The following is a 26,969-nucleotide window of genomic DNA, read 5'->3' on the forward strand; positions in this document are numbered from 1 at the left end:
TTGTCTACCTTTTTTATTAAACAGTGGCGTCACATTTGCTGTTTTCCAATCTGCCGGAACTGCCCCAGAGTCCAGTGAATTTTGGTAAATTACCCCGGGCGCATTTTCTATTTCCCCCGCCAGCTCTTTTAGTACCCTGGAATACATTCCATCAAGGCCAGGAGACTTGTCTACCTTTAGCTCCATTAGCTTGCCAAACACTATTTCCTTAGTGATAATGATCATTTCTAGGTCCTCACCTGCCATAACCTCCTTGCCAACAATTATTAGCATGTTATTTGTGCCTTCCACTGTGAAGACCGACACAAAATACCTGTTCAATACCTCAGCCATTTCCTCAATTCCCATTATTAAATCCCCCTTCTCATCCTCTAAAAGGACCAATGTTCAATAATTTAAAAAATAAATAAATTTAGAGTACCCAATTATTTTTTTCCCAATTAAGGGGCAATTTAGCGTGGCCAATCCACCTAACCTGCATATCTTGGGTTGTGGGACTGTGACCCATGCAGACAAGGGGAGAATGCGTAAACTCCACACGGACAGTGATCCAGGGCTGGGATAGAACCTGGGTCCTCAGCGCTATGAGGCAGCAGTGCTAACCACTGAGGCACCATGCCGCCCATATTCCCGGCCTAAGTTGAATCGAATTCACTCATGGAAAGCCCAGGTTTGGGGGGGGGGGGGGGGGGGGGGGGGCATGGTGGCCCAGTGGTTAGCACTGCTGCCTCACAGGGTCGCAGGAGCCCACCCCCACCTTTCTGTTAACCTTTAAAGATTTCCCAATCCTCTAGTTTCCCCACCAATCTTTGCCACTTTGAATGCCTTTTCTTTCAATTTGGTATTTTCCTTTATTTCTGGAGATATCCATGGCCGATTATCCCTTTTCCTACAGTCCTTCCTTTTCACTGATGTATACAATCTCTGAGCACTGTGAAAGATTTCTTTGAAAGTCCTCCACTGTTGCCCAATTGACCAACACAAAGTATTTTCTCCCAATCCAGCCTAGCTAACTGTTCCCTCATCCGATGCTTCTCCAGAATCCAAGCATTTTTGGAAAATTACAACCAATGCATCCACTATCTCTGTAGCCATTTCTTTCAATATCCAAAGATGCAAGTCATCAGGGCCCGGGGACTCATCTGGCTTTAGCTCCAATAGTTTGTCTAATACTACTGCTCTAATGATGATATTTAATTCCTCCCTCGTGTTCTTTAGTATTAATGGGATATTCAAAGTATCTTCCACTGATGCAAAATATCTGTTGAACTCCTCTACTATTTCCTTGCTCCCCATAACTATCTCCCCAGATTTATTTTCTAAGGGGGCTCTGTGGAGTTGAGGTTACAATCAGATCAGCCGTGAACTTATTGAATGGTGGAGCAGGCTCGAGGGGCCGAGTGGCCTACTCCTGCTCCTAATTCGTATGTTATCACATCCTTTATAATAGATTGTAGCATTTTCCCTCCTACTGATGTCAGGCTAATGGGTCTGTGGTTCCCTGTTTTCTCTCTCCCTCCTTAAATATTGGGGTTACATTTACCACCTTCCAATCTGCAGGAACAATTCCAGAATCTATAGAATTGTGAAAGATTATCACCAATGTATCCACTATCTCTACAGCCGCCTCTTTCAACACTCTGGGATGTAGAGCATCAGCTTTTGGGGGATTTATTAACTTTCAACCTCATTAATTTCTCCAGTAATAAAAGCAAATCACTGCGGATGCTGGAATCTGAAACAAAGAGAATCTGAAACAAAGGGTCACCTGGACTCGAAACGTCAGCTCTTTTCTCTCCCTACAGATGCTGCCAGACCTGCTGTGATTTTCCAGCATTTTCTCTTTGGTTAATTTCTCCAATGCTACGTTTTCACTCTTTCAGCTCCTCGTACTCACTAGTCCCTTGGTTCTCGAGTGTTTTTGGGACGATTTCTATATCATCCTCCATGAAGACAGACAGCATTGTTTAGTTTCTCTGCCATTTCTTTATTCTAAAACAAGTTCCCAACCTCAGGCTTGTTATGGGCCAGGGTTTAGAGAACTATGGGGCTGTATGGGGAGGTTGGACATGGAGGATGTGAGTGACTATGGGGGTGTATGGGGAGGTGGGACATGGAGGATGTGAGTGACTATGGGGAGGTGGTATATGGAGGATGTGAGTGGCTATGGGGCGGAATGGGGAGGTGGGCAAGGGGGGGTGTGAGTGACTATGGGGCGTGTTATGGGCCAGGGTTTAGAGAACCCCAAAGTGTCTCATGGAGTTCACCTGACCCACAACTTTTACTAGATTGTGGTATGGGGAGCACACGGCCCACTCTACAGGTGTGGTGCAGCAGAAATGGAAAAGTATTTTTTAAAGCAAAACAATGTTTATTCAATGAACTCAAGTTAACCTTTTTAAAACATAGTTAACATCTTAGCAAACCAATCCAAATACAACCTCCAAAGAACACAACACTAAGTAATCCTAGGGGCAACACGGTAGCATGGTGGTTAGCACAGTTACTTCATAGCTCCAGGGTCCCAGGTTCGATTCCGGCTTGGGACACTGTCTGTGCGGAGTCTGCACATCCTTCCCGTGTGTGCGTGGGTTTCCTCCGGGTGCTTCGGTTTCCTCCCACAGTCCAAAGACGTGCAGGTTAGGTGGATTGGCCGTGATAAATTGCCCTTAGTGTCCAAAATTGCCCTTAGTGTTGGGTGGGGTTACTGGGTTATGCGGTTATGGGGATAGGGTGGAGGTGTGGGCTTGGGTAGGGTACACGTTCAAAGAGCCGGTGCAGACTCGATGGGCCAAATGGCCTCCTTCTGCACTGTAAATTCTATGATTTCGCTTTTCTTTTAACATCCATAAAACTTAAAAACAAACCTTTAACAGAAGCACATCAGGTTAAAGTCACTACTGAAAACATTTATAATTCTGAATTCACCAAATTATCAAGAGATAGTCTCTTGATGGCAGAGAGAACAATAGTACACCTGCTTGGTCTGGCTTCAGCTCCAACACTGAAAACAAAACTAACCCACACCCTGCAGCAAACAGCCTAAAACGAAAGTAATAAGCTGACAGGCAGCCCAGCTCCACCCACTCTGACATCACTGCAGTAATAAACACCCATTTCTTAAAGGTACTCTCACTACAGATATTTATATACACGTCCATTTATAAAGACCCATTTCTTAAAGGTACTCTCACATGACAGGCTTACTAATATTTTGGCCACTTTATGAACCTCTTTATTTGATCTCATAGAATCTTTAACGTTTCTTGTTATCCACGGTTGCATCACTTTTCCTGTTGGATTTTTGTTTCTTAAAAGGAATCTATATTTTATGTAAATATGTAATAATTCCTTAAATGCTAGTGATTGCCTGTCTATCATCATACCATTTATTGTAATTTCCCAATCATAAAACAGACAACTTGCCCCTCATGACTTGTATATATTTTAATATATTTTAACTTCCAAACACCCTTTCACTCTATGATCCTTGTGAAATTTGAAACCAAAAAGGCTCAAAGAGCATCAACCCATTGGAGGCAAAATCGTGAGATCGGGCAGTCCAGCAGAAGGAAACCTTCCAACCATCCCTATTGACCAAGTGTCAGAATGAATGAAATGTAGTCCTGAATGGAATTGTGAACAGCAACAATAACAGCAGAATCCAACCCCTGTAATCAATTGTGAACTTATTGGTGTCTCAGCAGATGCAATGAATTACAAAGAAGAAGAACAATACAGCAGAGGAACAGGCCCTCCAAGTCTGCACCGATCACATGTCCCATCTCGACTAACCGCCTGTATCCTTCTACACCCTGTCCGTTCATGTGCCTATCCAGATAAGTCTTAAAGGTCACTAACGTATCTGCCTCAACCACCTCACTTGGCAGTGCATTCCAGGCCACCACCACCCTCTGTGTAAAAAACTTCCCCCACACATCTCCACTGAACCTTTTCCCCCCTCACCTTGAACTTGTGCCCCCTTGTAATTGTCATTTCCACCCTGGGAAAAAGACGCCAACTGTTCACCCGATCCAAACCCCTAATAATTTTATAAACTTCTATCAGGTCGCCCCTCAGCCTCCATCTTTCGGGGAGAACAATCCCAGTTTATTCAATCTCTCCTCATAGCTAATACCCTCCATACCAGGCAACATCCTGGTAAACGTTTTCTACTCTCTCCAAAGCCTCCACGTCCTTCTGGTAATGTGGTGACCAGAATCGGACAAAGTATTCCAAATGTGGCCGGACCAATGTTCTATAATTTGAGCTTTTATACTCGATACCCCATCCTATGAAGGCAAGCATGCCATATGCTTTCTTTACCACCATTTCCACCTGTGCTGCCACTTTTAAGTATCTGTGGACCTGCACGCCCAGGTCTCTCTGTGTCTCTATGCTCCTGATGATTCTGCCATTTATTTTATAGCTCCCACCTGATTTGGAACTACCAAAATCCATCACCTCGCATTTATCCACGTTAAATTCCATCTGCAATTTCTCTGCCCATTTTTGCAGCCTATCTATATTTGCTGTATTCTCTGACAATCTTCATCACTATCCGTAACTACTGCAATCTTAGTATCATCCGCAAATTTGCTAATCAGACCCACTACGTTTTCTTCCAAGTCATTTATATATATATTACAAACAGCAGAGTCCAGTCAAAAAGAAAAAGGATGCATACGCGAGGTCTAGGCAACCAAAAACAATGAAACACTTGAAGAATACAAGGAAAGTTGAAAAGAGCTCAAACAGGGAGTTAGGAGGGCAAAAAGGGGTCACAAAATGTCCTTGGCAGGCAGGATTACAGAGAAACCCAAGGCATTTTATACATATATTAGGAACAAGAAGATAGCTGGGGAAAGAGTTGGTCCAGTCAAGGACAAAAGAGGGAAATTATGCGCGGAACAAAAGGAAGTAGGTGAGATCCTTAATGGGTATTTTGCATTGGTGTTGCTTGTATTTATGGGGCAATATCTGTTGTTCTGCTCTGTACATATTTTCCATCAGTTTTCTGTTACTCTGTTGCATTCATTGTTTCAAAAAAGTTTTTAAAAATAACAAAATAAATATTAAAAATCTGTCCAAACCATCCTTGAATTTTTTTCAATGTCTCCAAGACTACACTGGTCCCGGTGGAAGAGAAATCCAGAGACTAACAACCATCTGAGGGAAGAGATGACTGGAAATATATAGCATAGCTACAGTACAATATTACACAACTGGAAATAATAATGGATTCATTACATAACCATAAATAATATATCTAATCTGTAAGATATAACACTAGGCATATCACGGTACGATATTAATTGACTGTCCCCTTAAATGTCAGCCATCTCCTGGGGAAAGCAACCCTGTAATTGTGAACATTAGGAAAGAGACTATCCTTTGAACCAGACCTGAAAATCTTCCTGCAGGCTGCGAGACAAAGTTATGTCCATATTACTGGACTGAAAATGTGTGTAATATGCAGACTGGATTCACTTACTTTCCCTTCAGTTGATGCAAGTCACCAATTTTTTAAAATAATCTTTATTGTCACAAGTAGGCTTACATTAACACTGCAATGAAGTTACTGTGAAAAGCCCCTAGTCGCTACATTCCGGCACCTGTTCGGGTCACAGGAGGGAGAATTCAGAATGTCCAAATTACCTAACAGCACATCTTTCGGGATTTGTGGGAAGAAACCAGAGCACCCAGAGGAAACCCACGCAGATACGGGGAGAACATGCAGACTCCGCACAGACAGTGACCCAAGCTGGGAATCGAACCTGGGACCCTGCTGCTGTGAAGCAACAGTGCTAACCACTATGCTACCAGGCCACCCCTATTGAAGGTCAGAATGAGAAAAGAAATGATGTGGAGATACTGGGGTGGGCACAGTAAAAGTTTTACAACACCAGGTTAAATTCCACCAGGTTTGTTTCAAATCACTAGCTTTCGGAGCGCAGCTCCCTCCTCAGAGGAGACCTTCTCTCTGGATCTGTAGACTTAATTACCTGCGAATGCTCGCATTCAAAGTATCATCTTGCATCTTTGACTTGGTCTACAGATATGTTTCTGGAATCTACCTCTTCATTCATCTGAGGAAGGAGCAATGCTCCAAAAGCTAGTGATTCGAAACAAATCTGTTGGACTTTAACCTGGTGTAAGACTTTTTACTGAGAAAAGAAATGGAAAGAGGAAGAAAAGAAAGAGTTTTACTCCCAGATGTTGGAGACAGGAGGAAGTTTCAGTCTGTGTGAAGCTGTCAGCCGGTTGCCTGGAAACCCTGTCCCCAGGATGGGGGAGGGGGAAGACCAGTTCTCTCTCACACAATGAAGGCGGGTTTCCCAGGGGGTTTATATGAGCCTCATCGTTTAACTTCCGCATTGTGAGGTCACAATGGAGCGCTGGCGGACTCAGACAATGGGAATCACTCTATTCCGGGGTGACGTCTCCAGGGTCCATTGCGCAGGCCCGGGAGCCGGAGCCCCACCCCCGCCCGTTGTTTCCCCTCCCCCACCACCTCCGAGAGACAAGGTTTCCAGAAGTCGCTCCGCGGTCGACCCTTCCCCGCGCGGGACTGCGCATGTGCGAAGGCGAGCCCACTTCCTGATCTTTCTGCTGAGGGAGTGACCAATGGGAAGAGTTGGAGGACCGGAAGAACACTGGTCCTCCAGCCATTGCAGCGCTTGTGACCGAAGATGATGATTCACACAGACTGAAAATTCCTCCTGTCTCCAACATCTGTGAGTAACTCTTTTATTGTCGTCACAATTATCAACACAGACCCATTTACAAGGCTCCAGGCCTCATTACACTTCACATTAACGATTAAACAGTCACTGAACACGAAACAGCTGCAAGGCACAAGGCCCAATTACATTTCACAGTAACGTTGTAACAGTCATTGAACACAAACAGCTGCAAGGCACAGGGCCGAAATACGTTTCCAGATACCAATTAACCAGTCACTTATCACAACCAGCCGCAAGGCACAGGCCCTACGCATAGTTCAAGTAACAATCGAACAGTCACATAACACGAACAGTCGTGAGGCACAAGGCCACGAAACCAAACGACCGTTCCAAAAGCAAGAAGGAACAGGAAACCACAAACCACAAGTACATCGAGGCAACGACCTCTGAACACATACACAAGCAGTCGCGAGGCACAAGGCCCCGAAACCATACGACCACTCCAAAAGAAACAAAGAAGAAAAGAAAAGAAACAAAACCCAAAAGTACAACACACGACACAGGCACATTTCAAGGTAACGACTCTAAACACAAGACAAGCAGTCGCGAGGCGCAAGGCCCCGATACAATACGGCCGCTCCAGTTACAAATATGACCCACAGGGCCTCGATACATTTTAACAGTGTCATATCAAAAACCCAATCACCAGGCACCAGGCCTTAATTCACCCCAGAAAAGATTTAACAGGATAGAATCCATCACCGAACACTAATCCCCGCTCACCCACCCCCGTTCACCCCGCCCTGCAGCCGACACCCCGGGGGAAAGGCCCCTCCTCGCTAAGAGCACAGACCACCGGAGAGCCAGACCCGGGCGCGGCGGAGGAGAGAGGGTTCCCCCCTCCTGGACCCCGCCCAAAGGTACGGGACCATTCGGAGGGAGAGCAGTTTCGCACCAACCAGCGTTCCACCACAATTTCTAAATACCATTTCAGGGAGACCCGAAATGAGTTAAATGTCATAGGCTGCTAAATAAAACGAAAGCAAAGAAAACAAGAAAACAAATCCCTTAGTACACATAGAAAAGTCTATAAAAAGAGTCCATTAATTTTGCACGTTCCACTTCATGACCCCGGCGCTCCAGCCGAAATTTCACAAGGAACAACATGTCCTCAAAGTCCTCCAATGGCAGCCGCCAGAGTCGCTCCAATGTTGGCAACAGTCGACAACGGGGAAGAAAGTCCCAGAGTCAGTCCCAACCGCCCACAGGGCGTCCGGGGGGCCGAACCCCCGGAGACCCCAGGAACGGCAGCAACCCACCCCGGGCTGCAGGCCGCGGGCCGCCCATCGGGTATCCACTCCCGGTTCCGACCCGCCGCTTCCAGCAGCCTATCCAGCTGCCATCCTTCCTCCATTCCTTCGTCCTCCATTGGGCGAACTCAAAACCGCCGACAGCAAACCTCGCAGTCCGAAGCAGCGTCTCCGCAGCTCAACCGCTGACTTGAAACACGACTGGTCGCAGTACTCCGAAACCGGTCTTCTCCCCTTCCCTCGGGGACCAGGAGCAATGGGCGCCGTGTTGCTGTTTCACCCCATCCAGGAAGCTCCCAGAGGCGGCCTGCCTTTCGAATCGGCCCGGGGGCGGACACCAAGCTCGCACACAACCGCCCAAGCCTCCTCCACTTTTCACCCCAGGAGTTTGGACAGTGTCGGCCGTAGCTCCCACAATCCCCCACGCTGGGGAACCCGCTCTATCCGCCGCACGGGCGGGTGATCAGGTACTGCGCATGTCCAAGGGTGAGGGGAAGCTGCGCATGTGTGGAGGAAAGCCCAGCCCCTGACCTTCCTGTGAGGTGTTGGCTAATGGATAGAGTTAGGACCGGAAGGACGCTGGTCCTCCAATCAGCGCAGGCTTTGTGTGAAAGGAGATTGGGCTTCACACAGACTGAAACATCCTCCTGTCTCCAACATCTGCGAGTAAAACACATTCTTTTCTCCCCCTTTCCATTTCTTTTCTCATTCTGACCTTCAATTGGTCACTTGCAGCAACTGAAGGGAAAGGAAGTGAATCCAGGGAGGGTGCAGACTCTGGAAAGCTTGGCCCAGGTCTCTCTCTCTCTCTCTCAAAGACATTGACATCCTTTGCTCCCTCAGCTTGACACATTTATTTGTTGAGACTCTCTGAAGCTCAAATACGACAATTAGAAACCATCCATGAGCCCTGCCCCTGGGCCTTTGGCACCTCTTCTATAGAAAGGGGAGCAATAAGAGTATCATTCTGGTTTTCTGAGGTCTCCGGGAGCTTCAGGGAAAATAAATAATGCTCCACACCCACCAACACAACACCAGACTTCTCAGACTGGTATAATCCTGCATAGAATTCCCCAAATCCCCATTTATCTCCTCTGTCTTTGTCATCCTTTTCTCTCTCCCAAGCCGCACAGAGGGAATACTTGGCCTGTTTGACAAAGAAAAAGGCCAACTTGAGGGCATTAAGTCGGCCTTTTTCTTTGTCAAACAGGCCAAGTATTTGCTCAGCTTATTCCCAAACTCGTACAACATCTGTCTCGCAAACTCAACTTTTCCACAACCAGCTCAGTCAACAGGGAGTCCAAAGCCACTCTTGCTGTGTTAACCTCCTTCAGCGATACCTTACTGGGGCTTTTTAAAATTCTCCTCGGCCTTCTCCAAACAAACCTCCAGACGTCGTTGGTTCTCTAGCATCCTGTACCTTTTATTAACCAAGTTAAACAAAAGGGAGAACTCTATGCAGGATTATACAAGTTTGGTAATGTATTTTTAAAAAATTTTATTACATAGAATTTACAGTGCAGAAGGAGGCCATTCGGCCCATCGAGTCTGCACCGGCTCTTGGAAAGAGCACCCTACCCAAGTCCACACCTCCACCCTATCCCCATAACCCAGTAACCCCACCCAGCACTAAGGGCAATTTTGGACACTAAGGGCAATTTATCATGGCCAATCCACCTAACCTGCACATCTTTGGACTGTGGGAGGAAACCGGAGCACCCGGAGGAAACCCACGCAGACACGGGGAGAACGTGCAGACTCCGCACAGACAGTGACCCAGCGGGGAATCAAACCTGGGACCCTGGAGCTGTGAAGCAATTGTGCTAACCACTATGCTACCGTGCACCCTACTTAGGGCCCCTCCCCTGCCCTATCCCTGGAACCGAACCTCAATCTCTTTGCACTTAAGGTATCATAGAATTAGCAGTGCGGAAGGAGGCCATTCGACCCGTCGAGTCTGCACCACCTCTTGGAATGAGCACCTACTTAAGTCCACACCTTCACCCTATCCCTGTAACCCTGTATTGGTGAGGATGGAGCACTATTTCTCTTCCCTGAATCTCCCGGAGACCTCAGAAAACCAGAGTGAGGCTCTTATTGCTCCCCTTTCTATGGAAGAGGTGTCAAAGGCCCAGTGGCAAGAAATGATCATCACCCTGGCATGAACTTCACACATCTGGAGGGAGAAATAATAGGGACCAAGTTAAACAAAAGGAAGATCTCAAAGTCTTCGTTAAAACGTGCAGGAAATGAAGTATCTCTGATCATGGAAGCATCAAACCTTCACATTCTTGACCTGGGGGTGAGCCCTCAAGCAAAAACTCCAGACGCAAAGTTCTCCAAACATCCACATAACCCACCTCCTCACTAGCCGAGGCCAACCCCCTAGTTTGCAACTTGGGGAGGGGTTCCTGGTAACCGGGAGCTTATCTGCCAGAGGAATTAAGGGACAGTTGAAGTCACCAACCACAAAAGAGTTAGTCGAAGCTAACTCTGCAAAATACCCAAAAACCTTTGTCATGAACTCCGGGGAGTAATTCGGTATCCATAAACATTCATTATTGAAACAACATCTCCATGCACCAAGCCTCTAATGATCACACATCTACCTCCTTTGTCCTTGGTACACATTTAAATCTTAAATGGGATATTTTGTTAATAAGGATTGCCACACCCCTGCTACTTTATGAAAAGGAGGTGAAAAAACCTGCCCCACCCAATCCTGCCTCAATTTAAAGTGTGCAGAAAGAGGCCATTCGGCCCATCAGGTCTGCACCGACACTCAAAGAGCACCCTACTTAGGACCCCTCCCCTGCCCTATCCCTGGAACCGAACCTCTAAATCTCTTTGCACTTAAGGTATCATAGAATTAGCAGTGCAGAAGGACGCCATTCGGCCCATCGAGTCTGCACCACCTCGTGGAATGAGCACCTACTTAAGTCCACGCCTTCACCCTATCCCTGTAACCCAGCAACCCCTACTTCCCCTTTTGGACACTAAGGGGCAATTTATCACGGCCAATCCACTGAACCTGCACATCTTTGGACTATGAGAGGAAGCCAGAGCACCCGGAGGAAACCCACGCACACTCGGGGAGAAAGTGCAAACTCCACACAGACAGTGACCTGAGGCCGGAATTGAACCTGGGTCCAAGGTACTATGAGGCAACAGTGCTAACCACTGTGCAGCCCCAAATGAGTTTCATCCAGATGAGTTTCCTATAATAAAGCAATGTCGACTTTCTCCTCAAGAAAGGAGAGGACCTTTTTCCTTCTGATAGGGTGATGGATGCCCCGTACATTCCCTGAGAAAATTTGCAGATTAACTGCCGCCATTAGTTAGGCGACAGAGAGACAGGAACAGATTTTCACACCACAATCGGGCGTGCGCCATTACCCCCTCCTCCAACTCTCTTTACCAAAGTTTCCTCAAACTGCTCCTTTCACAGATAAAAGCCCCGTCTGTACCAGACTAGGATAAAGTCAACAACACATAAATCCCCCCATAATAACAAAAATACGAAAGAATCACGACCACAATAGATCCATGCGGACATTCCTCAATAGAAGAACATAGAACATACAGTGCAGAAGGAGGGCATTCAGCCCATCGAGTCTGCATCCACCCACTTAAGCCCTCACTTCCACCCTATCCCCGTAACCCAATCACCCCTCCTAACCTTTTCTTGGTCACTAAGGGCAATTTATCATGGCCAATCCACCTAACCTGCCGTCTTTGGACTGTGGGAGGAAACTGGAGCACCCGGAGGAAACCCACGCACACACGGGGAGAACGTGCAGACTCCGCACAGACAGTGACCCAGTGGGGAATTGAACCTGGGACCCTGGCGCTATGAAGCCACAGTGCTATCCACTTGTGCTACCGTGCTGCCCTGTGACAATAAAGATTATTATTGTTAATTTGAATAAGGTGTGATACGCTGAACTGCTCACAGTGCTCCAAGTGAGGTCTAATCAGGGTTTTGTATAGCTGCAGCATAACGCCTGTAATAATGATAATCTTTATTGTCACAAGTAGGCTTACATTATCACTGCAATGAAGTTACTGTGAACATCCCCGAGTCGCCACAATCCGACACCTATTCGGGTCACAAAGGGAGAATTCAGAATGTCCAATTCACCCAACAGCACGTCTTTCAGGACTTGTGGGGGGAAACCGGAGCACCCGGAAAAAACCCACGCAGACAAGGGGAGAACATGCAGACTCCACACAGACAGTGACCCAAGCCAGGAATCGAACCCGGGACCCTGGTGCTGTGAAGACTTTCTATGCATCAACCAAGTCAAAAATGAATAGTGTTAATAATTGAGTCCCCAACACAGATCCCTGTGGTACACCACTAGTCACCTCCTGCTAATTAGAGTCATTATCCTGTTATAACCCGCAAGAGGGTAGGGCTAATCCACTTCTCCGTGGAATCGCTCCGTGGAATCTGCAGAATACGAGCTCCCCAGATAACGGGGCGGGGGATCCCTAACTATCTCCCTTTAACCTGTGTTTAAATAGAGTCAGCCAGTATGGCACCGACGAGAGAGAATTCAGTCGGGTACAACTGGAGCTGTGTATATAGTTAATGCTAAATAAAATAAGTTATGTTTCCTCTACAACTCGGTGTTGGATTCTTCATTGTCCCTCACTAAATACCCATCGTCCCCACTCTTTCCTGCCACTCAACCAATATCCCAACCAGTTCAATAATTTGCCCTCAACTCCGTGGGCTTCCACCTTAGCTAACAGTCTCGTATGTGGGACTTTATCAAATGCCTTCTGGAAGTCCATATAAATGACATCCACAGACATTCCCCTGTCCAACAAGAAAGCACAACAGTGCCTATACTTCCTCAGGAAAGTAAGGATATTCGGCATGTCCACACTGACTCTTACCAACTTTTCCAGATGCACCATAGAAAGCATCCTATCAGGCTGCATCACAGCCTGGTATGGCAACTGCTCGGCCCAGGACCACAAGAAACTTCAGAGAGTCGTGAACACCGCCCAGTCCATCACACGAACCCGCCTCCCATCCATTGACTCTATCAACACCTTTCACTGCCTGGGGAAAGCGGGCAGCATAATCAAAGACCCTCCCACCCGGCTTACTCCCTCTTCCAACTTCTTCCATCGGGCAGGAGATACAGAAGTCTGAGAACACGCGCGAACAGACTCAAAAACAGTTTCTTCCCCGCTGTTACCAGACTCCTAAACGAACCTCTTATGGACTGACCTGATTAACACTACATCCCTGTATGCTGGAGTTTGTGTTGCCCTATTATGTATTTTCTTTTTATTTTATTTTCTTTTCATGTACTAAATGATCTGTATGAGCTGCTCGCAGAAAAATACTTTTCACTGTAACTCGGTACACGTGACAAGAAACAAATCCAATCCAATCACCTCTTCAAAAATTCAATAAAATTAGTCAGGCATGATCTTCCCTTCACAAAGCCTTGCTGGCTCTCCCTGATGGACTGAAATTTCTCAAGTTGTTTAGTGACTCCATCCCTGATTATAGACTCCAGCAATTTCTCCACCACAGATGTTCGGCTAACTGGTCTCTAATTCCCTGGTTTTCTTAAAAAGCGACAAGTAAACTTTCCCACCCAGAGGGACTACTCCTGAATCTAGGGAACTCTGGACGATTATCGTTAAGGCATCTACAATGTGCACCCCGACTTCCTTTAACACCCCTGGATGGAAACCGTCAAGTCCTGGGGATTTGTCACTCTTTTGTTCCATTAATTTCCTAGTTAGTGAAGCTGTAGTTACCTAAACTGTGTTAAGTCCCTGTCCGTTGTCGATTATTAATTTGATGTGAAGATGCCGGCGTTGGACAGGGGTGAGCACAGTAAGAAGTCTTACAACACCAGGTTAAAGTCCAACAGGTTTGTTTCGAATCACTAGCTTTCGGAGCGCTGCTCCTTCCTCAGGTGAATGAATGGGTGGGTTCCAGAAACATATATATAGACAATGTCAAAGATGCAAGACGATACTTTGATTGCGAGTCTTTGCAGGTAATTAAGTCTTTGCAGGTCCGGACCTGGAAAGACTTAATTACCTCGAAAGATTTGCATTCAAAGTATCGTCTTGCATCTTTGACTTTGTCTATATACATGTTTCTGGAACCCACCCCTTCATTCACCGGAGGAAGGAGCTGTGCTCCGAAAGCTAGTGATTCGAAACAAACCTGCCTGACTATTAATTTGTTCGCGACTTACGGCAGGTTATCCTCCTTTTCAACTGTAAAAACCGAGACAAAGTAATTGTTTAACATGTCTGTCATTTCGGGGCGCCACGGTGGCACAGCGGTTAGCACTGCTGCCTCACGGCGCCGAGAAACCGGGTTCGATCCTGGCCCCAGGTCACTGTCCGTGTGGAGTTTGCACATTCTTCTCGTGTCTGCTTGGGTTTCACCCCCACAACCCATAGATGTGCAGAGAAGGTGGATTGGCCATGCTAAATTGCCCCCCTAATTGGAATTGGTAAAAAAATTGGTTAAAAAATACCAATTTGCACGTGGCTCAGAGACCCTTGAGGACTTGTTTTTAAATTTTGTTCCTGGTTCCTGATATTCCCAAACAGGTCCTCTTTCTCAGTCTTGCCAATGTTGTTTGTCCCAACGTGGACCACAATAACTGGATCCACCCCCTCCCTCTCCAATATCCTTTCAAGCCGGTTAGAGATGCCCCTCACCCTGGCACAGACCATGTGGGACTTTCGGTCCCGCTTCCAAAGGATGTTATCATATAGAATCCCTGACAACTACCACTTGTCTTGTTTCTCTCCCCACTTGAATGGCCTCCTGTACCAGGGTGCAGTGGTCAGCCAGCTCATCCTTCCTACAGTCACTGCTCCGATACCCTGCCCCTCCGAGTCCGCTCCCTGGAGACTCGGCTGTGAATCCCCGAGATAAGGTTTTTGTCCTCACAGCTCCGAAACTCCGTCCCTCCGAGTCCACTCCCTGGAGACATTGTATTAGGGACTGAGAGAGGAGAATGTTCCACAGAAACGAGAAGTATCTGTTCTGAATTTCTACCCTGTACTGACTGTGATGACTTTTGTGAATTGTTTTTACAGGATATTAGAAGAGGAGGAATTACAGACAGAAATCTCAAACGTCACGTCTCAATCTGACTGAGTCACTCAAGTCCTTAAGACCTTGAGTCGAGAAGGAGAAATGTTTGCCCGATCTGTCGGCATCAAAAGATTTTAAACATCAGTGTGACTGGAAAAGCACCGAGACACACACACCCGAGTGAGAGTGTTCCAGGGGACTGACTGTGGAAAGAGCTTTAAACAGTTACACAGCCTGAAAAAAACATCACACCATTCACAGCGGGGAGAGACCATACACGTGTTCTGTGTGTGGACGAGGCTTCAACTGATTGTCCAACCTGGAGAGACACGAGGAGAACCAAAACATGGAGAAACCGTGGAAGTGTTTGGAATGTGGGAAGGGATACAGATTCCCATCAGAGCTAGACACTCATCGACACAGTCACACTGGGGAGAGGCCATTCACCTGCTTTCAATGTGAGAAGGGATTCAATCAGTTATCCGACCTAAAGAAACACCAGCGAGTTCACACTGGGGAGAGGCCATTCATCTGCTCTCAGTGTGGGAAGGGATTCACTGAGTTATCCAACCTGAAGAAACACCAGTGGGTTCACACTAGGGAGAGGCCGTTCCCTTGCACGATTTGTGGGAAAGGATTCAATGTTTCATCCAACCTGCGGAGACACCAGCGAGTTCACACTGGGGAGAGGCCGTTCACCTGCTCTCAGTGTGAGAAGGGATTCACTGAGTTATCCAGCCTGCGGATACACCAGCGAGCTCACACTGGGGAGAGGCCGTTCACCTGCTCTCAGTGTGGGAAGGGATACACTGTACTGTCCAGCTTGAAGTCACACCAGCGAGTTCACACTGGATAGAGGCCGTTTACCTGCTCTCAGTGTGGGAAGAGAAAGTGATTCATCGCACCTGCTGAGACACCAACAAGTTCACAAGTGATTTCAGGGGTTGGATTCTGCTGCTATTGTTTCTGCTTCAATTACATCCAGGACTGCATTCGGTTCATTCTGACAGGTGGTCAATGGGGATGGTCGGGTTTGTTTCTGCTGGACTGGCCGGTTTCACAACTTTGTCTCCAATGGGCTGATGCTTTTTGAGCCTTGTTGCGATTACCTGGTTCTAAATTTCACGAGGATCACAGAGTGAGTGGATGTTTGGACATTTGAAGATATTTAATTCCCATTTCTGTTTGGAACCCCCAAAGTACGCCACGTTGCCATGGAGATGGGTGACGGTGGTTGCATTTTTTTTTGTTTAATTTATCTGGGTGTTCATCACAGAATAAAACTATCAGGGTATGAGGGGCAAGTTGTCTGAGGTGGACTGAGAATCACATGGGAAACAGGGAAGAGCTAATCTTTAAGGAATTATTGCATATTTACAAGGGGGTCAGTTAGTTCAGTTGGCTGGTTCAGAGCGGCGCCAACAGCATGGGTTCAACTCCCATGCTGGCTGACGTTATCCATGAAGGCCCCGCTTTCTCCGCATTGACCCTGGCCTGAGATGTGGTGACTCTCAGATTAAATCACCACCAGTCAGCTCACTCTCTCAAAGGGGAACGCAGCCTATGGTCCTCTGAGACTTTGGTGTCTTTCATTTCACATTTATACAACAAATATAGATTATTTTTAATGATCAAAAATCCAACATGAAAAGTGATGCAACCGTGGTTAACAAGAAAATTTAAAGTTTCCGTTAGATCAAAGGAAGAGGCTCATAAAGTGGCCAAAATAGAGAAAAAGGTTCTTCCCTGTCTGAAATGGACAAGTGACTTTTAAAGTGACTCCAAGTTCTGTATTCTCCCACAAGAGGAAACATCCTTTCCACATCCACCCTGTCAAGGCCCCTCAGGATCTTATACGGTTCAATCAAGTCACCTAAACTCCATCGGACACAAGCCCAGCCTGTCCAATCATTCCTCATAAGACCAGCCTCCAATTCCAGGTATGAGTCCAGTAAACCTTCTCTGAACTGCTTCCAACACATTTACATAATTCCTTAAATGAGAGCAATACTGTACACAGTGCTCCAGATGTGGTCTCACCAATGTCCTGTATAACTGAAGCATAACCTCCCTACTTTTGTATTCAATTCCCCTCACAATAAACAATAACATTCTATTAGCTTTCCTAATTACTTGCCGGACCTGTATACTCGCCTTTTGAGAATATGAGTCGCAAAAAGTTGGTTTACAGGTGCAACAGGTGATTAAGAAGGCAAATGGAGGTTTGTCCTTCATTGCTAGAGGAATGGAGTTTAAGACTAAAAAGGTTATGCTGCAGTTGTATAAGGTGTTAGTCAGGCCACACCTGGAGTATTGTGTTCAGTTTTGGTCTCCTTACCTGAGAAAGGACATACTGACGCTGGAGGGTGTGCAGAGGAGATTCACTAGATTAATCCCAGAGTTGAGGGGGTTGAATTACGAGGTGAGGTTGAGTAGGCTGGGACTGTACTCGTTGGAATTTAGAAGGATGCGGGGGGCAGGGGGATCTTATAGAAACATATAAAATTATGAAGGGAATAGATAGGATAGATGCGGGTAGGTTGTTTCCACTGGCGGGTGAAAGCAGAACTAGGGGGCATAGCCTCAAAATAAGAGGAAGTAAATTTAGGACTGAGCTTACTTCTTCACCCAAAGGGTTGTGAATCTATGGAATTCCCTGCCCAGTGAAGCAGTTGAGGCTCTTTCATTAAATGTTTTTAAGATAAAGATAGATAGTTTTTTGAAGAATAAAGGGATTAAGGGTTATGGTGTTCGGGCCGGAAAGTGGAGCTGAGTCCACAAAAGATCAGCCATGATCTCATTGAATGGCGGAGCAGGCTCGAAGGGCCAGGTGGCCTACTCCTGCTCCTAGTTCTTATGCTCTTGGACACCCAGATCCCTCTGAATCTCGGAGCTCTGCAAACTCTCACAATTTAGATAATGAGTTTTTTATTCTTCCTGCCAAAATGGACAATTTCACATTTTCCCACATTATTCTCCATTGGGTAGATCTTTTCCCCACTCACTTAACCTATCTATATCCCTTTGTAGTCTCCTTATGTCCTCTTCACAATTTACTTTCCTACCTATCTTTGCATCATTGGAATATAGGACAGGAGTTGGCCATTCAGCCCATCGATCATGCTCCACCATTCAATACGATCATGAAATGAAATGAAATGAAATGAAAATCGCTTATTGTCACAAGTAGGCTTCAAATGAAGTTACTGTGAAAAGCCCCTAGTCGCCACATTCTGGCGCCTGTTCGGGGAGGCTGGTACGGCCACTTCGATGCCTTTTCCCCCACACTATCCCCATATCCCTTTGTGTTATTGGGATTTAGAAATCTGTCAGTCTCTGCTTTAAACACACTCAGTGACTGAGCTCCCACAGCCCTCTGGGGTAGAGAATTCCAAAGATTCACAACCCTCTGAGTAAAGAAATGTCTCCTCCGAGACCCGTCCTAAGTGGCTTCTCCCTTATTTTGAAATTCTGTCTCCTGGTTCTAGACTCCTCAACCAGGGGAAACATCTCACCTGCCTCTCCCCTGTCTATTCCTGTAAGTATTTTGTATGTTTCAATCTCATTCTTCAATAATCTAGAGAATACAGGCCCAGTTTCCCCAATCTCTCTTCATCGGACAGTCCTGTCATCCCCGGAACAAGTCTGGTGAACCTTCATTGCCCTCGCTCTGTGGCAATAATATATTTCCTAAGGTAAGGGGAGTAAGACTGCTCACAGTACTCCAGCTGTGGTCTAACCAAGGTCCTATAGTATTGAAGCAAGTCGTCACTATTCCTGTACTCAAATCCTCTCGTGATAAAGACCAACATCCCATTCGCCTTCCCAATAACTTGCTGCGCCTGTATGTTAACCTTCAGTGACTTATTGACAGGACACCCGGGTCCCTTTGTACATCTACACTTTCTAATCTCTGACCATTTCAGAAATACTCTGCTCATCGGTTCCTCCTACCAAAGCGATAATCTTACATTTTTCCACATTATATTCCACCTGCCATGTCCTTGCCCACTCACTAAGTCTGTCCAAATCCTCCTGTAGCCGTTTTTCATTTTCCTCACAACACACATTCCCACCCAGCTTTGTGTCATCCGTGAACTTGGAAATATTCCATTTGGTCCCCACATCCAAATCATTGTATAAACTGTGAACAGCTGGGATCCAAGTACTGATCCTTGTGATACCCCACTAGTCACAACCTGCTAAGGTGAGAATGACCCATTTATTCCTCCTCTCTGTTTTCTGCCTGTTAGCCAATCCTCAATCCATGCAAGTATATTACCTCCTATCCCATGTGTTTTCATTTTGCTGACTAACCTCCTGTGGGATGTTCATCATAAACCTTCTGAAAATCCAGGTGTGCCACATCCACGGACTCCCCTTTATCAATTTTGTTAATAACATCCTCAAAACTCCAAAAGGTTCGTCAAACATGATTCCCTATTCCTAAATCCATTTTAATTATTCTTATCCAGGTGTCCATTTATCACATCCTGTATAATAGATTCTGGTATTATACCAATACTGATGTCAGGCTAACAGGTCTGTAGTTCTCCATTTTCTCTCTCCCTCCCTTCCTGAACAGTGGGGTGACATTTACCACCTTCCAATCTGCAGGAACGATTCCAGAATCTAGAATTGTGGAAGATGATCACCAGTGTATCCACTATCTCTACAGCCACCTCTGGGATGTAGAATGTCAGGTCCTATTAATTTCTCCAATACAGCCTTCTTACAAATACTAATTTCCATCAGTTCCTCGTTCTCCCGATTCCCTTGGGTCTCTAATTCTGGGAGATTTCTTGTATCTTCCTCAGTGAAGACAGACACAAAGTGATCATTTCGATTCTCTGCCATTTCTCTATTCCACATTATAAACTCTCCTGTCTCTCCCTGTAACTGAACCACATTTGTCTCAGCCAAATGTTTCCTTTTTATGTACCTATAGAAGCTTTAACACTCCTCTTTTATGTATTTTGCTACTTTACATTCATACTTAAAAAAAATAAAAAATTTAAGAGTACCCAATTTTATTTTCCCAATTAAGGGCCAATTTAGCGTGGCCAATTCACCTAACCTGCACATTATTTTGGGTTGTGGGGGTGAATGGGGAGAATGTGCAAACTCCACACCGACAGTGACCCAGAGCCGGGATCGACCCCGGGACCTTGGCACCGTGAGGCAGCAATGCTAACCATTGCACCACCATACTGCCCTATTTACATTCATATTCTATTCTCCCTTTCTTTACCAGTGTCCTTGGTCCTCCTTTGCTGTATTCTAAAATCCGCCCAATCCTCAGGTTTACTATTTCTGGTAACTTTATCGGCCTTAATCTTATACATTACTTAACTTCCTCTGTTAGCCATGGTTGACTGACTTTTTGGGGTTCTTGAACCTTGAAAGAATGTAAACTGTGTAATAATTCTATAAAGTCTCTCCATTTCCTGTGTACTGTCACACCTTTAAATTATTCATAGAATTTACAATCATAGAATTTACAGTGCAGAAGGAGGCCATTCGGCCCATCGAGTCTGCACCGGCTCTTGGAAAGAGCACCCTACCCAAGCCCACACCTCCACCCTATCCCCATAACCCAGTAACCCCACCCAACACTAAGGGCAATTTTGGACACTAAGGGCAATTTATCATGGCCAATCCACCCTAACCTGCACATCTTTGGACTGTGGGAGAAAACCGGAGCACCCGGAGGAAACCCACGCACACACGGGGAGGATGTGCAGACTCCACACAGACAGTGACCCAAGCCGGGAATCGAACCTGGGACCCTGGAGCTGTGAAGCAATTGTGCTAACCACTATGCTACCGTGCTGCCCTGGTATTTTCCCCAATCTACCTCAGACAATTTGTCCCTCACACCGTCAGAATTTCCTTTGTTGAGATTTAACTTTGTTGGGCTTCAGATTGAATTACCTCCCATTCAAATTTTATGTAAAATTCTATCATATTGTGGGCACTCCCCTTTAAAGGATCTTTTACAGCAAGGTTATTAATTAGCCCTTTCTCGTTCCATAATACTGGATCTAAACCAACCTGTTCTGTACTCGGTTCCTCAACTTACTGTTCTAGAAAACCACCCCAAACCCACTCCAGAAACTTGTCCTCCACAGCATCAATGCTCATTCGGTTTACCCAGTCTGTAAGCAGATTGAAGTCACCCATGATGACTGTTTTACCCATGCTCCATGTTTCTCTAATCTCCTGTTTAATACCATGCCCCTCCACCACCACAACTGTTCGGTGACCTATAAACAATGTTTGCAGCCCCATGCTGTTTCTTAGCTCCACCCAAACAGATTCCACATTTTGTATTCCTGATCTGAGATCCCCCCTTACTAATGTATTGATGCCGTCCCTTATTATCGGCGCAACTCCGCCTCCTTTTCCTTTTTGCTTCCATCATAGAATTATTTATAGAATTTATAGTGCAGAAGGAGGCCCTTGGAAAGAGAACCCTACTAAAGCCCAAACCTCCACCCTATCTCAGTGACCCCACCTAATCATTTGGACACAAAGGGGCAATTTTACGTGGCCGATCCACCTAACCTGCACATTATAAAATTCTCACAGGACTAAGAAAGGGGCAACACAGGTGGAGAAGGTAGTCAAGAAGGCATACGGCATGCTTGCCTTCATTGGCAGGGGCATTGAGTATAAGAATTGGCAAGTCATGTTGCAGCTGTATAGAACCTTAGTTAGGCCACACTTGGAGTATAGTGTTCAATTCTGGTCGCCACACTACCAGAAGGATGTGGAGGCTTTAGAGAGGGTGCAGAAGAGATTTACCAGAATGTTGCCTGGTATGGAGGGCATTAGCTATGAGGAGCGGTTGAATAAACTCGGTTTGTTCTCACTGGAACGAAGGAGGTTGAGGGGAGACCTGATAGAGGTATACAAAATTATGAGGGGCATAGACAGAGTGGATAGTCAGAGGCTTTTTCCCAGGGTAGAGGGGTCAATTACTAGGGGGCATAGGTTTAAGGTGCGAGGGGCAAGGTTTAGAGTAGATGTACGAGGCAAGTTTTTTACGCAGAGGGTAGTGGGTGCCTGGAACTCGCTACTGGAGGAGGTGGTGGAAGCAGGGACGATAGTGACATTTAAGGGGCATCTTGACAAATACATGAATAGGATGGGAATAGAGGGATACGGACCCAGGAAGTGTAGAAGATTGTAGTTTAGTCGGGCAGCATGGTCGGCACGGGCTTGGAGGGCCGAAGGGCCTGTTCCTGTGCTGTACATTTCTTTGTTCTTTTGTTCTTTGTAAGACAGGGTAGATGCAGGGAAGATGTTACCGATGATGGGTGTGTCCAGAACCAGGGGTCACAGTCTTGAGCATTCAGGGTAAACCATTTCGGACAGAGATGAGGAGACATTTCTTCACACAGAGAGGTGAGCCTGTGGAAGTCATTACCACAGGAAGTAGCTGATGCTAAAACTTTGAATATCTTCAAGAGGTGGCTGGATGTAGCTTTTGGGGAGAATAGGATCAAAGGCTATGGGGAGAAAGCAGGATTAGGCTATTGAGTTGGATGATCAGCCATGATCGTGATTAACGCCGGAGCAGGCTCGAAGGGCCAAAAGGCCTCCTCCTGCTCCTATCTTCTATGTATGTATCTATGTATGTATCTTGGACTGTGGAGGAAACCGGAGCTCCCAGAGGGAACACACGCAGACAGTGGGAGAAATTGCAAACTCCACATAGACAGTCACCCTAGACTGCAATTGAACCCAGGACCCTGGAGCTGTGAGGCAGCAGTGCTAGCCACTGTGCCGTCATCAGCAAACTTAGCGACCATACCTTCGATCCTGTCATACAAGTCATTGATACAAATTGTAAAACGTTAAGGCTCTCTGACACTGATCACTGTGACGCACCACCCGTTACATCTTGCCAACCAGAAAATAACTTATTTATGCCTGCTCTCGGTGTTCAGGTAGCTGGACAATCATTCACTGTGAAAGACAGTTCTGGGGTTAAAGGTTGCCAGATTGGGAAAAGAAAAGAACGAAGGGAACGAATCATCACTTTGGACTGGTTCTGAGACAATTAAGTTTCGACTTCCGGGATAAAGTATAATTGTGGAGTGGGATTTTAGGTTGTGAAAAAGGGATACATTCAATTTTATACTTTAATGTGCAGGTCTCCTATAAAAATAGTGTTTAGTTAATATTGCTTCTTGTTTGTTTATTGCAGTAAAAGTCATAAAACTTGAGATCTTGTCGCGTGATTCTTTAACTTGTTGACTGGGAATTTTATTTTTTATTAGAAGTTACTGGTCTTCACAGTAGTGGCCCTAATCTGCAAGGTTTGACTTTGACTTGAGCTTCTGGCACCTTTCTGTCAAAGAGTCATAGAGTCATAGATGTTTACAGCATGGAAACAGGCCCTTCGGCCCAGCTTGTCCATGCCGCCCAGTTTCTATCACTAAGCTAGTCCCACCTGCCAGCATTTGGCCCATATCCCTCTATACCCACCCTGCCCATGTAACTGTCTAATTGCTTTTTAAAGGAAAAAATTGTACCCGCCTCTACCAATGCCTCTGGCAGCTCGTTCCAGATTCTCACCACCCTCTGTGTGAAGAAATTTCCCCTCTGGTCTCTTTTGTATCTTTTTTGTATCCCCTCTGGTCTCTTTTGTATCTCTCTCCTCTCACCTTAAACCTATACCCTCCAGTTCTAGACTCCTCTATCTTTGGGAAGAAGACTATCTATCTTATCGATGCTCCTCATTATTTTATAGACCTCTATAAGATCACCCCTAAGCCTCCTACGCTCCAGGGAAAAAAGTCCCAGCCTGTGCACACCGCTGACATACCCACTGTGAACTTAGGGCAGGGGTCGTATGGGTGTCCCCTAGGGCACTCCCCTAGGTACCCTCTGGCCCCAGCCGACCCATCAGCGGGATGGGCGCGCTCCAGCGCAACCAGTGTCACCTTGTTGGCTGGGATGAGTGTGTGTGGGGAGTGTAATGTGCATGTGCGGCTGCAGCTTGACAGCCTCCTGAGTGTCAATCATGGACCCGGCGAATCCGGCACCGTTTCTCATTGGTATCGATTGTGTTCTACGTGGCGCTAATGCTAGCCCCTCCACTGTCGCTCAATCGATCCAGGTTCGGCGCCAGTTTTGCTGTCGCGCAAGTCCACGAATCCTGGCCTGGAGTCAACACTTCGTCTCAGGAGAAACCTGCCCAACATCTTCCAGCTGGAGAAATTCGGACAGGTCCCCCAGCCAGGCTGCTACATCGGTGGTGCTGCCGACTGCCTTTCCAACAGAATCCTTCCCTGGGCAACGTGAGAGGGAAAGGCCGAAACGTCAGCCTTCCGTCCCTCCATCAGCTCCGGCATTTCCAATCCCCCAAAAACCGCCACCAAAGGGTCCGGCCCGGCCTCTGCCCCCACAATTCTTGATCACGTCCGAAACATTCCCCTCTCAGTATCTCTCCAACTTCTCACAGCCCCAGAACAGATGTGCGCGGTTTGCTGGCCCTCGCCCACCCGTCTCACACTCGTCGGCCACTCCCTGGAAGAACCCACTCATCCTCGCCCGAGTCATGTGCACCTGGTGCACCAGCTTAAACCGAATCAAACTCATTCCTGCACACGAGGAGGTCAAATTCACTCTGCACATCACCTCACTCTACATTTCCCATCCTATCTTCCCCCCCGCCACCCCCCCCCCCCCCACAACTCCTCCTCCCATTTCTCCTTAATCCTCTGCACCTGCACTCCCCCCTGCTCCTCCAGACACCCGTATATATCCCCAATCCGACCCTCCCCTTCCACATCCGGGAGCAGCAACCGCTCCAACAGGGCATACTTTGGCAGCCTGGGAAATCCTATCCATTCCTTCCGTGCAAAGTCCCTCACTTGCATGTACCTGAACTTGCTTCCCTTTAGCAACTCCACCCTCTCCCGCAGCTCTTCCAGACTTGTGAACCTCTCCTCCACACTTAAAATCCCACACCCTCACCAGCCCCACCTCCCTCCATCTCCTATACACAATACTCGTCTCCCCCGGCTTGAGCCCATGGTTCCCACACAGCAGTGTTAGCATCGTGAAGTGTCTCCTCAACTGGTTCCACACCCTAACCATGGACTGAACCACTGGGCTCTGTGTACTTCCTAGGTGCCAGCGGACACACCGCCGTCACCATGGCCCTCAGGCTGGAGCCCCTACAGGACTCCTCCTCCATCCTAACCCACTCCAACCCCTCTCTTTCCCACCACTGCCTCACCTTTGCATTCGCTGCCCAATAATAGTGCAGCAGATTTGATAGCGCCAATCCCCCTTTCTGCCTCTGCCTCTGTAGCAAGGCCCTCGTCACCCCAGGTACCTTCCCCGCCCAGATAAACTCCAAAATCGCTGCATGGAAAAAGATGGGGATGAAGATAGGGAGGGTCTGGAATACAAACAGGAACCTTGGCAGAATGTTCATTTTTACCATCTGGACCCTCCCCGCCTGTGTCAGGTGTAACGTATCCCATCTCCTAAAGTCCTGCCTTACCTCCTCCACCAACTTTGTCAGGTCCCATTTGTGCATTGTCGCCCACTCTCATAGAATTTACAGTGCAGAAGGAGGCCATTCGGCCCATCGAGTCTGCACCGGCTCTTGGAAAGAGCACCCTACCCAAGGTCAACACCTCCACCCGATCCCCATAACCCAGTAACCCCACCCGGCACTAAGGGCAATTTTGGACACTAAGGGCAATTTATCATGGCCAATCCACCTAACCTGCACATCTTTGGACTGTGGGAGGAAACCGGAGCACCCGGAGGAAACCCACGCACACAAGGGGAGAACGTGCAGACTCCGCACAGACAGTGACCCAAGCCGGAATCGAACCTGGGACCCTGGAGCTGTGAAGCAATTGTACTATCCACAATGCTACCGTGCTACCCCCGTCACCTGAACCCCCAAATACCTAAACCAGTCCTCGGCCATCCTAAATGGCAACACCCCCAAATTGGTTCCCCGACCTGCCACAGTAGAATAGAACATTACAGCGCAGTACAGGCCCTTCGGCCCTCGATGTTGCGCGACCTGTGAAACCACTCTAAACCCATCTACACTATTCCCTTATCACCCATATGTCTATCCAATGACCATTTGAATGCCCTTAATGTTGACGAGTCCACTACTGTTGCAGGCAGGGCATTCCACGCCCTTACTACTCTCTGAGTAAAGAACCTACCTCTGACATCTATCCTGTATCTATCTCCCCTCAATTTAAAGGTATGTCCCCTCATACTAGACATCACCATCCGAGGAAAAAGGATCTCACTGTCCACCCTATCCAATCCTCTGATCATCTTGTATGACTCAATTAAGTCAACTCTAAACCACCTTCTCTCTAACGAAAACAGCCTCAGGTCCCTCAGCCTTTCCTCATAATGAAAATCGTTTATTGTCACAAGTAGGCTTCAAATTAAGTTGCTGTGAAAAGCCCCTAGTCGCCACATTCCGGCGCCTGTTCGGGGAGGCTGGTACGGGAATTGAACCGTGCTGCTGGCCTGCCTTGGTCTGCTTTCAAAGCCAGTGATTTAGCCCAGTGTGCTAAACCAGCCCCTATAGATCATAAGATCTTCCCTCCATATCAGGTAACATTCTGGTAAATCTCCTCTGCACCCTTTCCAATGCTTCCACATCCTTCCTATAATGCGGCGACCAGAACTGTACGCAATACTCCAAATGCGGCCGCACCAGAGTTTTGTACGGCTGCAACATGGCTCCGAAACTCAATCCCTCTACCAATAAAAGCTAACACACCGTACGCCTTCTTAACAACCCTCTCAACCTGGGTGACAACTTTCAGGGATCTATGTACATGGACACCCACATCCACTGGAAACACCTTGCTC

The sequence above is a fragment of the Scyliorhinus torazame genome, chromosome 5 (assembly GCF_047496885.1).
Source record: "Scyliorhinus torazame isolate Kashiwa2021f chromosome 5, sScyTor2.1, whole genome shotgun sequence".
Classification (NCBI taxonomy): domain Eukaryota; kingdom Metazoa; phylum Chordata; class Chondrichthyes; order Carcharhiniformes; family Scyliorhinidae; genus Scyliorhinus; species Scyliorhinus torazame.